The sequence below is a fragment of the Miniopterus natalensis genome, chromosome 3 (assembly GCF_054644295.1).
Source record: "Miniopterus natalensis isolate mMinNat1 chromosome 3, mMinNat1.hap1, whole genome shotgun sequence".
Lineage (NCBI taxonomy): Eukaryota > Metazoa > Chordata > Mammalia > Chiroptera > Miniopteridae > Miniopterus > Miniopterus natalensis.
Genome location: NC_142083.1, coordinates 23559078 through 23574452, shown reverse-complemented (window position 1 = coordinate 23574452; position 15375 = coordinate 23559078). Strand labels below are relative to the sequence as shown.

Sequence of the window (15375 nt, the reverse complement as noted above, 5' to 3'; positions counted from 1 at the left end):
TGAGCTTTAAAATGGAAGAATTTTAAAGGGCTCACCCCCTAAGTATTTGCCTTGAAGCAGTAATCATGTGATATTTAGGTCTAGTCACTGTGCAAGAGGCACATCCAGTGTGTTGGTAGCTAGTGCACAATTACAGAAAATGTCACTTCTGCGACATCACAGAATAAACCAGGACCACGCTTCAAAGAGGAGCCTGCAAACAAAATGATCTACATGCTCACAGGTGTTTGCATTTTATTTCAACAGTATGTCATCTATCAATATTCATAATGAAGGACGATTTTGCCTATCATTACTCCCAAGATACATATCAATGGTAAGTAGTCAATAAAATAAATAGCTCTTGCAAAAAGCACATCTACTATTCTCCTCCCCCAAATCCCAGTAATCTTAACACTATTATTAGCTCTGACTAAATATTTATAGCTAAACTTTTAAGTATTTTTTCTTAGACTTTCCAAATCTAACTCTTGCTGATCAAGTCGATGTGGGTACTTGCACATCGGATGCTAACTCACACACGGAGCCTGTGCTTAGCTAAGATAACACACGGGGCTTACTTCAGGGTAGGAAATGATGCTTGCAAACCTTAATGAGCTCTGTGCTGAGGCCATGAATCATTCCTTGAACACAGTTATGAATCTGAGCAGTTTATCTTTTCTATTACCGCAGGGAGTGTGGACTACTATGGGGTAAAAGTGTTTTCTCCATCTGTACACATGTTATTATAGATATGCTCTGTCTTAATATTAGAGCTGAATTTCTGAAGAATTCAGGGTCTCTGAAGAACTGGTTAAATCAAAATCAGAAAAAAATTAAGCGTGGGGCAATTTTTTGTTAATTTGGACTAATGTTAAATAATAAACTAAATTAGCCAGAAATTAACTAATGTTAAATATTATGAAGAATAGTGACTTTACTTCCTTCTAGAAAGGATGTTCTTCTAATTCTCCTAAACTTAGGAGAAAAACAAAGTCGTGCTAACACCATTATCTAATTTCTACTTGTCCTCCAAAGAATGCTACATAGCAAAGATGAAAACATGAAACATGGCATCTTGTATAACTTATCTAACTTGGCAAGTAGGAGTCCATAAGATAAGTGTTCTAGAGAGAACACTTCAGTGCCTTTCAAAGAGAAACAATCCTACAACTGTTTCCCTGGTGCAGACTTAGAGATGTTTGTCAGTGTCAGCATCTGATAAGAGAATTTTATTCTTTCTGTGATGTTTTCCTGTTCCTAAGATTTCATGGCAACAATAAAGTCACAGTCAATCAGCATCTCATGCAAACAAATGACTTGAATTCCATGGTACGATGACAAATACTTTCATGAAATGTGACGGCACTTCCAAAAGTGATGAGAGCTTCACGTACAGTTGCATAACTGTCTATCCACGAAGCACAGAAAGAATAAATACATTGCTGTCATCCTGAGTGGAGCTTTCCTTTCTTGTAACTCTTTTTTTTAAAAATATATCTTCATTGATTTCAGAGAGAGGAAGGGAGAGGGAGAGAGAGATAGAAACATCAATGATGAGAGAGCCATTGATCAGCTGCCTCCTGCACGCCCCCGACTGGGGATCCAGCCGCAGCCCCGGGCATGTGCCCTGACCGGGAATCGAACCGCGATCTCCTAGATCCTAGGTCAACGCTCAACTGCTGAGCCACGGCCCAGCCGGGCTCTTGTAACTCTTTATAAAAGCCTACGCTTGTTTTTATTTAAATAAAGATACCAATGCCTTTGCCCTCATTTAAACTCAAAACAGAATTGATCCACTATGATATATTATTTTAGCAAAGCAGACCTCACTATAACTGCAATTTTATACTACCAAGAGGATTTAGTGTTATATATCACAGAGAGAAATTAATTTCTATACAGTGAAATGCTTTAGATAAAGAGGTATTTATAGTGGCCCTCAGTGGTCTAGCGATTTTGTTGAACGTTAAATAGTAATATTCTCTTCAGTAAACATAGAGCTAAGAGGAGCAGGGTAGTCTCAGGGTCATGAGAAGAATATTATTTATCAAAGGGCATCAAAACTGTTCAGATCCTTCTGCTGAAATGGCAAGCAAATAGCTTCCCACGGCTACCTAATTCTCAGGTAACCTTTGCAATTTCAAGATAAATACTGGCCAACGACTGGAAGGGGAAAGTAATAGGAAAAAGAATGTGAGAAATCTCAAAACTATTTCATTACTTTATTCAGCTGACTGAGAAAGAGCACTGCTCACAGAAGTTTACCAAACCAACAGAAAACAGGGCAAATCTTACAGATTTTTCTGAAGCCAGTTTCTAAAAGTAGTAAAATTTACTTTCCTGAGGCCTTTTCATTACACTATCACCAACTTCCCAACAATGTTCAAATCCAGAATTAATTAAAGACCATGACTGTATAGCTTTTCTGTTGACTCACTTTGTATCTGTGGTAGGATAAAGGGAAACTCCATCAGCAGCGGATCTGAACAACCTCAAAAAAAGCAGGTATCACAGAATTTGGGAAAGAATAGAGTGGGAAAATGTATCTTTTCCAGACTGGCCTAAAAGTGGGTGTTCCCTAAGTGAACTAGACTTTACCCGTTTGACCACTGTGGGGAAACACAAACAAAAAAAACCCCAGCTTCATTGGAGAGAAATATAAATATCAATGAAACCCTTCGGTAGGAGACCTTAGTTCTCAAAGCTACTCACTATGCTGTATAAAACAGATCACGTTTGAACCTAGTCATAACTTTTTTCATTCCAGAAGATTTGTTCTAAATCAATTAAGCTTGTAATCAAGCCTCCACCCTCTGTTCTCAGTGGAGATTCTCGACTATTCTTTCATGAGCCATAATTTTGGAAGGTATCCCACTGCCAATTTGTGAAGCCATCTTACTGACTGGATTCCTTTTAAGATACTTTTCTACCTACCCAAACCTATCTTCATTATCAAACCAAAAGGGGAAATATTCTTCATTCTACACTCCAGGTCTTAGTACAGCACTCATGACCTAATTTCCAGGGTCTCTGGATGTTTTAGTCTTTAATTGTTTTCATCTCTTGTCTTTTTCCATTGCCCAACAGCCCAGGAGAGAAAAGGGATCCTAACGCCCTATTCCACTCTGCATTTAGTCTTCATTATATTTTTCAGTAGCAGCCTCGTAGCAGTGATATGGCCATTACTTGGGCAGCCAAAGCCTATACACCGAAGGCAAAGAGTTTGAAACGCCTACATTTTAAAAAACATGAAGATTCCTGTTTGGGGTGCAGTTTTTTGTCTGTAAATAGATACAAATAACATTTGTGGTCTTCAACGACTTACAAAGGCTTTGCTTTATGCGCATGCATTCATTCTCTCTTTCAGGCAATAAATATTCAGTAGGTACCCAGCAAGTGCAAGGCATTGTGATAGATAATGATTGATGGGGGGAAAACAGAGGCATAGATAAGACTTGCACACATCAGATATTAGCTTAAGATAAAATATCAGTGTCTCCCATGAGTCCAGACAAGATCATGAGAAAGCAACAGTGCTCGCTTGCATTGTTACAGGAGCCATGCTCATCTCAGATCCAGTGATAGACTGGGACTTACTACATCATCGGTTTCCAGGAAGTGACACTGTTACAAACAGACCTAAAGGGAAATGGAGTGGCTTTACCCAAAGTCATTTTTTATATGCAGAAGCCCTGAACATACAAGGGAGCACCTAGTGTCTCCTGATACAGTGCACGCCTCGCTGGCCTGCACACACACGCACCCAGGCTCAGGTAACTGAGCTGAGATCTAAGGAGCAAAGCAGGTGTGGGAAAGAAAAATGATTGTCTCTTTTTATGTATGTGTTACATACATATAAATCCACCGTTCTCAGAAGTATATAAACAAAGCTGTGTATATCACATTCCACGATGAGAGAAGTTAATTAGACAGCGACCAGCAAAGGCAGATACTTTTCATAAAAATGAAGAGACAACATTCTTAGGCAGATGGGCCACTACTCTTTCAGCAGATGGCTTTGCTAATTAGATGCTGGCAAAAGATAACATTTAAGAAACCCAGTGTAATTACACAGTGCCAAAAATTAACAACCACCTGAGGGCTTTTTTTTAATATGTTTGCGTTCATATTATTATGCCATACATTTCTGTGAAATGCTGGAAAATGCCAACTTGTCAGGGCGATTATAAACAAATTGCCAGGGAGCACAAGCTATACCTTAGTTCAAAACGGAAGCAAACACAAACAAGTTGAAACTTGACATAATCATGGTTTTTATGAGACTTGAATAAAGTGTTGATCTAGCTCTCCTTGAGCAGAGACGTCATTGCTAATTACCTTCAGTGGCCACCTGTGACAGGTTTAAAACAAGTGGCACTTCAGGTGGCATGCTGTGCACTGAAAGGCATAGAGTGACTATAGTCACTTTGGAAGAATCTGTCCAACTTTTCTCTCTGCTTTCACTTCTGAGTGGATATGAAGCATGCTTGTTTACTTTTAATATTAATTTGCCATATACTTGCATTTATGACCATGTCAAAAAAAGGAAAGTCCATGCCATTCTTATGGGTGACCTCTGAGAATCAGAGAATTGGGAGGGGATTTTAGTTATAGTATCTCACTACTGGTTTTTTATTTTCATTACACTGATATCCTCCAGAATTAGAAATAAAGCTTAACCTTAGTGTATCCCATAAACATGTATTATTGTCATTTTTAAACCTTATTTTAAAGCCCAAGATTTTCTTCCACATAATACTACCAAATCAAATTTACTTTGAGAACTGCACAAGGGAGCTCCCAACTTGTTAAATGCTCATTGGGCTTTTCTGTATTTTTAATTGGGTTTTTAAAGTGAGAGCTGTTTGCTAATTGAGTAGATAGTGTACTAGATTCCTAGGGCTGTAAAAAAGTACCACAAACTAAGTGGCTTTAAACAGTAGAAATCTATTCTCTCTCAGTTGCCAAGGCCAGAAGTCTAAATTCAAAGTGTCCACAGGTTTGGGTCCCCCGGGTTGGTTTTGTGAAATTAAACAATCTCGAACAGGAAAAGACAGTTGTTCTTATGTAGCAACAACATTGTGCTCTCAAAATGAATCTTGAAGTATCACCCATCCCCTTCTCTGCTACAATCTGCAGGGGCCCCTCAGCAACCTGGGGTACAAACTAAAGCCGCCTGCAATGTTCTGCCTTCCAGCCACTTACTTGCTCGTTTCCTAGTAACCCCCCACCACACACACACACTCTCTCTCTCTCTCTCTCTCTCTCTGTTCCAGGAGACATGGATTCCTTGGTGTGATCCTCAGAGCACGCAGACACGTCCCACATGCCCCGCTTCCTGGAACACTCCTGTCCCAGATACCCACCTGGCTAACAGCCGTGCCTCTTGTATGCCTTTGCTCACCTGTTATCTCTCCACTGTGGCCTATGTGTGTAAGTATGTGCGTAAAGCCACATCTGCCTCCTCAATCCCCACCAGGAGGCAAGAACTCCACAGACAGTTGTTGGATAAATGAATGAAAACAGAATACTCCATACACACAGCCTTGGAACTGGCTCCGGGATGTCCCTACATGACCCCCCCATGCGGAATGGGCATGTGAGGCTTTGGAAACTTTGAGTGGCTGGGTGAGCCGAGCAGAGCCACACTTCTACGGTAAATACCCCCAAGGATCCCTCTTCTAAACACTTCATGTTGCCGTGAAGTGTGAAGAGAAACGATGAAGGTGGCATCTCTCTAAAGAGGGACAGGAAGGATGCGAACAGGGACTTCCACACTTATTCAGCAGTAGACTTGTTTCTTTAAGAAAATTCTTGTGCATAATATCATCTAAAAGAAGATAAACATGGCATTTACTAAAGTTATGTTTTAAGGGCAAGATGATAACATTAAATCATTAAAAAGGGTGAACCCAAGTGACTGCTGAGTCATAGTGCTCTCAGTAATTATTTCTACATTTTGTTTTGTTGCCTAATTTTGAAATAATACTGATTATACAAATTAAGTAATAAATAAGGCAACCTTTGAATCTCAGTTACTTTGGAGTATAATCAGAAATGAGAGCTGACACTTTATCCCGTGCTCTACAATGAACCACGTAATCCAGGTAATATGATAATAAAAGTTATTTCACTAAAGATTTCCAATGTGTTCATAATGCTGTATATGGTCTACATCAGTGTAAATTCTATTTTAAATAATAAAATTAAAATGTGTATAACATATAAAATCCCTGAGCACCTCTAGAATCTTGAGATTATATGAAACAAATGTTAACAAGTTACTGTTTTAAGGGACGAAGTGTGTCTGATAAGCAATTGCAAGGGTTTGGAATGGACCCAAGGGTGGAGAAAAACAAAATAATGGAGGAAGAGTTCTAATAGCCCTGAGCATAGATGTGCCCGACTGGGATGATTTTATGAAAAAACAATGCATTAGAAAGGAGTCCAATATTAAAGGACATTATAATATCTGGTATAATTTTCAATGATAATTGTCACAATGAGGCTTCAAACAACTATTGCACTTCAAAAATGTTGCCATTAATGAAAGTGATGTGTGAAAGTAAGGTTAGTAAGAGCAGCTGCTCTTGAGTTCAAAAAAATCACTTTCATGGATCCAAGCGGATTGGTTTGAAAAGTGGCTTAATGTCCAATCTGTTAGCCAAAATGTAGTGAAAAAATCCAATTACTAGAGGAATGCTTATTTTCAACATAAATTTCCTAAAGTCTTAGTGTTTAAGGAATGCAATTCAAAGTCAATCAAGCATAGAATAGAAGTGTTGCCATCAGCGTGGACTGACTTCTCAAGGACTTGCCTAATATTTCCCAAAAGTGTTTCACGAGAAAACTATTGCTTCTAATGTCATATTTTCCATTTTTTAGAACATACAATTATGGAGAAGATGTCATTCCAGCATCACAGTATCAGTAATGGTCAACAGAAATCATGATGTTCTCTAGAAGCTAAGTGGATATATCCCAATTAAGTTAAAATTAGACATTTTAGCTGATGCACCAATTATTTTGCATATGCAAAGAGATACCCCAAAAGGAATAAGTTGATTATAGAATGTCATGAAAATTATCAGACTGTGCTGAGCTTGTTAAGGCTATTTGAAGACTTTATGGAACAATGACATGAAGTTTTGCAAAAAAAAAAGGGGGGGAGGGGGAGGGAGGGAGGGAGGAAGAGCATTTTGGCATGCGATGCTTAGTAGGACCTTGACCAACTCTGCGGACGAACAACTTGATATAATGAAAGTTTTCTTGGAAATGTCTCCACAAAACTAAATCTGTAGTATGGCTTTGACCAATGCTTTCTTCTTGCACAGAGCACCTGACTACTGGCAATCACATTCTAGGACCATTGGGAAAGTGAAGAGAAACTACTCTGGCCCTAATACAGAAGTGCGTTTCCTAGTCATATGATGAGATTTCAGTTGGAAATACAGTTAAAGAGTTCGAAAGGGACTGCACCTCACAGGTCACACAAAGCAGTAGGATTTCTATTGTGAAGCAACATGAAACAAATGGATAAAGGGACCCCAGCAACTGCAGCATGGATGCAAATGAGGATGCAGATGCCCTGTAATTCTTTGTCTGCCTTAGAATTCCATTTTACTGATGTTAATAAAATATTTTTACACCTTCAAGAGTGACTATCCTATGGTGATTTTGTGTTGGATTTCTCTTGCTTGAAGGGTATGGTCACCTATATTGGAGTCATCAGTCTGGGCTCTGCTATTCATTATCCTGGCTAAATGCTAATGACATTCTATACAAACTGCCAGCTGACCGGCCAACAGAGATGCAAATACATGTGTTTGTTTTTAGTTTTCCATCAATATTTTCCGATCTCCTGAAACGAGCATCATGAAAAACAAACAACACTTCATACCTGACTTTCTCGGCAGGCCTGAGTTTGAATGTGTGCTGGAACCACTGGAGCGCTCATAAAGCTCAGGTTCTAGATGCTCACTGAGGATTTTTATACTCACAGGACCATTCAGAATGTACTTACTATTTCCATTATAAACACTTGCTTCCTAAGATTCATCTTACCACTACACAGATTAACTTTATTTCCAACTTTAGAACATATTGAGCTATTTGCTAGATCACAAGATATATTGAAAAGCCTTTTATGAGCCTTATCAGTATTATTTCCATAAATTTTTGCTTGCAGCGGAGAGAAATGAACATTCAAATTTGTTTTCTGCTGTACATTTGGGCAGTTACATTTCACTCTTAAATAAAATGTGTAACAAGATGCTATACTTCTGTTCAAGAAGCATTATTTATAATATCACAATGTTAAATGTGGATTTAATGAACGTTATCGATACATTCATTTTTCAGTTAATATTTAACATTCTCATTATTTTAGGATTAGCTGCTTGAAGTTATTAAAGCAACTACATAATTTAACATTAAACATCAATTTGTGATTTTGTCATTTGTTCCTTCAAACATTTTTCTCTCTTCTATAGTATAATCGGTTTATTTACATGCCAGGGGCAAGTCCTAAAATATTATCCTTCCTAAATTCCTTGAAGAAAAAGAGCTCTATCTACTAAACAAGTCCAAAAGTGTTAAGTATGACAATAATAGCTGGTGATTTTATGATATTTATAATGTTTAAGATATTTTGATTGAAAATGGATATTTTTGTTATACTTTACAATAAATGGAAGTGAACAACACTCAGTCTCTTCCACCCTTCTCCTTGTAGTATTAGCAGATCTTCTGATATGTGAATAGACAGAGCTGACAAGTAACTGGCAAATCTTGCAACTTTACCTAAATTCCTGGGAAGGAATTTGATTTTGAAGTCAATTATTTGGCTCTGTGGCTCTGAGTAGTATCCAGAAACACAAATTGCATATGTCGGGGGGTGGGCCATTGTGGCAGGCTGAGTAATGACCCTTGCAAAAGATAATCACATCTATTCCCTGGTACCTGTGAATGCTACCTGTAGGCAAAAAGGACTTCGCAGATGTGATTAAGGATCTTGAGATGTGGAAATTAGCCTGGATTATAATGAAATGTATCCTTATAAAGGGAGGCAGATGGAGCTTTGACACACAGAGAGGGGAAGGTAATGCAATCACGGAGCAGAGTTTGGAGTGATGCAGCCACAAGTCTAGGAAAGCCTCAGACTCCAGAAGAGGCAAAGAACAGACTCTCTCCTAGAAGGGCAGTGAGGGAGCTGGCCCAGGTTGCACCTTGATTTTAGCTCCACAGAATCATTTTGGATTCCTAGCTTCTAGAACTGCAAGAGAATAAATTTCTGTTTGCTTTAAGTCACCAAGATTGTGGTAATTTGTTACAGCAGCCACAGAAAACTAATACAGACATATGTACACATGAATTATGCACATATGTGCAAACACACAAATGATTTTAATGTCATCAGGTGGGTAAATTCACCTCCACATCCTGCCAAACATCTGAGCTCATAGTCCCTGATATCAAAGAGCTCTCAGAGAGATCTACTCTGTGGTATGAGGAGTACTGATGGCGTGAGCTGGACTGTGAAATAACTGCTTAGTGAATGGAGGGATGGGTGTTCATGAAAAGCAAAGGAATTAGCCGTGGAAAGGCCTGTAATGGAAAGAAAGTGCATCTGTTTGAGAAACTAAGAAGTCACTGGGATAGGGAATGAAGAGGAAGATGGCATTACAGGTTGGCATGCAGCTCAGGACTCTTTGATTTTCACATATGTGGAAAATTCTGAAGAAAAAACCCCAAGCTATTAAAAACAAAATATTTATTTTGCTTCCAAACCAGCCAAATTCAGAATTCACACTAGAGTTTTAGGTATACTTGGGTCTCAACTATAATTCTCAATATCAACAGAAGAAATTTAAGGCTGTTTTTAGGGAACATGTTGGATCTCACTCTGATTTTTCCAGTTGTGACTCTGAATGTAATCACCACGGCCCACCTTTTGGATGAACAAACTGAGATCAACCAGACACAAAAATGAGGCGGGCAGAAAGCACTCAGTCATTTGGAGTTGACACACTGTTCCAAGAGTGACTAGCACATACAGGAGCAATGCAACAACAGGAATAAGAAATTAGGCAATGTGTGACAGTCACACACCTTAAAAGAGCTGCCAGGGAGATATATTGGGGAAAACATTCCAGAATTCTCGATGGGATGATGGCTGGTGCACTTCATTACACTCTCTGCCCATCACTACACACGCTGCCTTTCCAATAGCCCAGCAAATCAGGCACTGGTGTTAAATTTGTCCCACATAGCAGGTAGAAAGGTAAATAACTTACCAAAAGTCACCAAGCTATTAAACGGGTGACCCAGGATTTGAACCCAGGACACACAGCTTCAGCATACAGAATCTTAGCCCGTGTACTATGGCCCTTTCTTTCAGTGAGTGGGTGCCAGGAACTTGCAAGATTTCTAAGTCCTTCCTGCCTCACCAAAGTCCCATTGAAAGGTCATCTTGCTTTGAACTTTTTAGAGGAAATAAAATGTGCTGCTTTCTCTTTCTAATAAAAGGTGCAAAGACCCTTGGAGGGGAAATAGGAAATAAAATGGTTTGTCTGAAGAAATAATGCCTCTTCATTTCATCGTTACTGAGAATTTGACAGAACTGTTAAGGTTTCAATGTTGATTCCATAAACTCATTCATTTGAAAGGAGTACCTGGCTACCTGGCACTCACTCCCCCAGTCTCATCTCCTGCTTGAGCTCTGAAAGTACATGAAAAGCACAAAAGTAACTTTACTGAGAATAGTCTATCACTCTGAAATTCTGTGGAATCCTTCAAACCTGCTTGAAATAATATCAAAGGCAAGACAAACAGCAAGTATGTGCGGGTGCATCTATAATACCATCTTCTGACACATCACATTTGGGTCAAGATTATTAAACTACAAACAGGTCATTCAAACTTTGGGTTATATTCCCAAAGTGAGTGTATAAGTTGGATTTGATGAAATAAAGGAAAAACTGTCCCACAGAGATACCATGCCAGGCGATAAGCACATAGGTCAGGTCAACAGAGCTGAGTCCTGGATATGACAGACCCGCCCATTATGCAGGCACAGCCAATGAAATTCTAAGATTCCATGTCTTTCCTATCAAAGTGAAAGGTGGGTCCCCACCACCCCACCTGCAATAAGGGAGTCGGCCAACCCCTTTCTCCCATAACACAGCACAGCACAGTCTGAGACCACTGAAGAGGTGACACCAAGCCTGGAAAAGACAAACTAGGAGCCCTTGGGGCTGGTGCATTCTGGAATTTTACACTGGCTAGGAGCCAGCCTATCTGCTCTCTCCCAGAACATCACTCTTCCTTGCCCCCAAATGGTCTACAATTCCCCCCGCTATCCTCTTATTGGAGGATCTGGGCCTTTACAGTCTTCCTAAATGGTCTCAAGGCTGACAATAATGCCAGTATTGAAGGGGGAAGCCAAACAAACCTTCTGAAGCCATCACACAAGCTGTGGAAAAACACTGGGCTTTAAGTTTAGTATTTTCTCGGGCAGTCAAATCCTAAAGGAGCTCTAACATCTCTGAAATAAGTAATGCTAACAGTTATCCCCTCATTTCCTAAGGCCCAGAGATCTGATTAGGCTGGATAATTGAGAAGCTGCTTTTCCTTCTTTGTTTTTCTAAATAGGATAACTTTTTTCCCCATACATGTCTATATATACTCTCAGTCAAGGCCAACTGATTTAATGGATTGTGGTGATGGATCATTAGGTCTCTAAATTATTTTCTTAGCATTATTGTAGCTGCGAAAATCAAGCCACAAACATTCAAATAACAATTATAAAATATTTAATTGCTTTTTAATTTGAGAATGATTTCTGGTTATGAGAATTACCTCTATCCCAGTGTGTTCATCATTTCCCTTTGCATCTTCAATGACCTTATCAGTCTGTTTATACCATTTTGATTGGTTTACTTTCTATGGTGCTTTGACAAATGTCATTCGTAATTGGTTAGATTTGTGTTCATATTAATATATAAACCAGGTGACTCAGCCAACACATAATTTTTAATTACCCAATTTTAATTGAGTCTATTAAAAAATGGGTGCATCAGTCCTGGTGGGGTAGCTCAGCTAATCAAGGAGGAACGGAGAGACAGCAGGTTTGTCTGTCAGTCTGTCTTCTCCACTTTCGGGGTCAAAGGCCAAGTTATTAACATCATCAGGTCCCTCTTTCCTTATTTGTAAAAGACAATAAGAATCCTGCTCCAACTACCTGTGGGCCTATCTGGGCATATGGAGAACTGGGCTGTATGCTGGCTATGTGACTTAGTTGAATCTTTTCATTTCTCTCTCCTTCATTATTCCTGGAGACCATTATGCTTAGTGAAATAAGCCAGTCGGAGCAAGACAACATCCATATGATTTCACTCATATGTGCAATCTAATGAACAAGATAAACTAACAAACAAAATAGAGAGGGACTCATACATAGAGCAGACGGACAGCCGTCAGAGGACAAAGGGGTAGCAAGGCTGCATGAAAAAGGTCAAGGGATTAAGCAAAAAAATATATATATATATATCATAGACACAGACAACAATATGGTGATTGCCAGAGGGACAGGGGGTGGGGGGGTAGAGGAGGGGAAAGGAGGGATAGATGGTGATGGAAGGAGACTCGACTCGGGGTGGGGAACACACGATGCAATATACAGATGATGTGTTATAGAATTGTACACCTGAAACCCATGTAATGTTATTAACAATGCCCAATAAAAATATATATGTGACTATAGTACAGGCAGGTCATTTGCCTCTTCCTCCGCCCCCCTATCTGGAGGGAAGGTAGGGTTGTTCTTTCTGACTCAAGTGCATTTTCCCCTTGACTGTGATGATGCTGTGTATCTCATTTCCTATCTTCTATTCTGGTTTACATTATAACACAACCTCCTGATGTTATACAAACTTCATAAATATCTTGATCATGAGAGCAGGGGCCGGGCTCATCAATCTTCTGCACATCATGAACTTGGCATGGAGAGGCCACCCAGGGAACACTGTTTAGCTGAACTCAGCTAATAGCCATATTGTTGTTCACTGCAAAGCTATATCATCATTTCTGTAACTCACTAGACAAACTAGTTATTACCAGTTCTCGGTCTCTATTGTAAATTCTGTATATACGAAAAAAAAAAATCCTGGAAATTAAATTAAAATAGAAAATAGCAATAACCTCAAAGGGTTGGGGAAAATACAAAAGAATTTATCAATGGATTTCATACAAAGCCTGCACATAGTAAGCCTGCAAAGTTAACTAATGCTTTCAATTTTTTAAAGAAAAATCCTCCTTAACCCCATTCTAATCCTTCAGGTACCTGTTTTTAATTTGGAAATAAGAGTAGTTCCCATTTATCCTTGGGGACATGACCCATTCCTTTCAAGACTCTCCATGGATGCCTAAAATCTATATATACCGTATTTTTCCAATCTATGCATAGCTATGATAGTGTTTAATAACTTTGGAACAGTAAGAGATTAACGATAACTAATAATAAAATAGAACAATTATAACAATATATTGTAATAAGAGTATGTGAATATGGTCTCTCTCTCAAAATATCTTACTGTCCTGCACTCACCCTTCTGTGATGATGTCAGATGACGCAAGGGCTACATGGTGAAAAGAAATGATGTGAATGATAAAGGAATTGTGATGTAGTAAGGCTACTATAGGGTTACTTGAAACTGCTGTACTAGGAAGTGAATCTGATAATCCAGGTGACTAAGTGACGAGGGGTGACGGATAGGCAGGTAGCTTATACCTCTTACAGCATTCAGACGACAGACACAGGAATGGGTCATGTCCCAGGCAGGACAAAGTGGGATGGGGAGAGGTGTATTCACACTACTCGGAACAGCATGCAATTTTAAAATTCTTTAATTGTTAGTTTTGGAATTTTCCACTTAATATGCTGTGGAAAGTGAAACCACAGGTAAGGGGGAACTACTGTGCAGCTATAATGGAAGGAAAAATGCAAGCAGTTACTGAGCAGAAGGTGGCCTGTAATATTCTTAAAGGGCTCACAGTACCAAGTATGTCCACACGTGTTGATGAGAAATTGTTTTTTGCTTTAGGGGAGATTTGAAAATAAAATTTCAAATAAATGCCTAAGAAATTCCAAATAATTTGAACAGCTAAATCCATTCAATCAGTAGGTGGGGGGAAAGATACAGATGTCTGCTTATTGCAATATTTGGAGAAAGCTGAAACAACCATTAAGGAATGTACATGAAGGAGTCATTGAAAAGTTCTTATTCATGTGTGATATAGTGAAATATATAAACTATGCCTGTGTATCCACCCTCTTCCACCCTCAGTTCCTTGCCCTGAGCTCTGAAACGCTTGCAATTTCCTTCCTTATTCAAAACAAGCTCCTTTCAAGCACACTGGAGTTTAAGCTTATGAGGTGATTCTTGGTGGACACCAAAGATAGCTTAAGGATCAGGGCTGGTTGTCAGGGGAAGCAACCTCATTAGGTAGAGTGTTGGCACTTACAGGCCACCCCTGCGCCTCCAGGAAGGGAAGAGGGGTTGGAGATTGGGTTCAATCATTAATGGCCAATAATTTAATTAATCATGCTGATGTAATAAAACACCCATTAAAATACCTAAAAATGAAGGGGTTCAAGGAGCCTCCAGGTTGGTGAACACATTGAGGTGCTGGAAGAGTGCACCAGGAGAGAGCACGGATGGCCTGCCACACCCTCCCCTCCCCATTACCTTGTCCCGTGCATCTCTTCTGTTTCGGTGGGTGTCCCTGAGTTGCATCCTTTATGATAAACTGGTAAATGTAAGGAAGGTGTTTCATTGAGTTCTGTGAGCCAGTCTAAAGAATTATTGAGCTGGGGGTCGGGGTGGGGTGGGGCTGGAGGAGCCCTGGTTTATAGCCAGTTAGTCAGAAATACAGGTGACTATCTGGATTTGTGACTGATGTCTGAAGTGGGAATCAGCCTTGTGAGACTAGTACCTTAATCTGTGGGTCAGAGAAACTACAGAGTGTCAGAACTGAAAGGCATTGTAGGACTCCCGGTTAGTGTGCAGAGTTGGACAGTTGAGGGGTGTGGGAAAACACCTTCATCTGATGTCAGAAGCGTGAGAAACGAACTGGACAACGGAAAGAATAAAACTGCCCCCTGCTTTTTCACTCTGTCCCCCAGATTCCCTGGTGTCCTCAGAACACTTGTATCCTGCCAGCTCCCTAATTCCCCTGCAGAGATTGACAAGACGTGAATTTAGCTTGTAAATCTATTTCTGTTGTTGTCTTTAGGCTAATTTTAGGCTTGGAAACTGGAATCGTGGCTAAGTGCCTAGTTTCTTTGTAGGAAATATGGCCTGTAATGAAAGATGTAAACAAACTGAAATTCAA

The 15375-nt window shown here is 39.6% G+C and overlaps 1 protein-coding gene across 4 annotated transcripts in view; it reads right to left on the bottom strand.

Moving 5' to 3' along the window:
* Nucleotides 1-15375, bottom strand: part of SEMA5A (semaphorin 5A) — a 362632-nt gene that overhangs the window by 118428 nt on the left and 228829 nt on the right. The window lies entirely within an intron of this gene.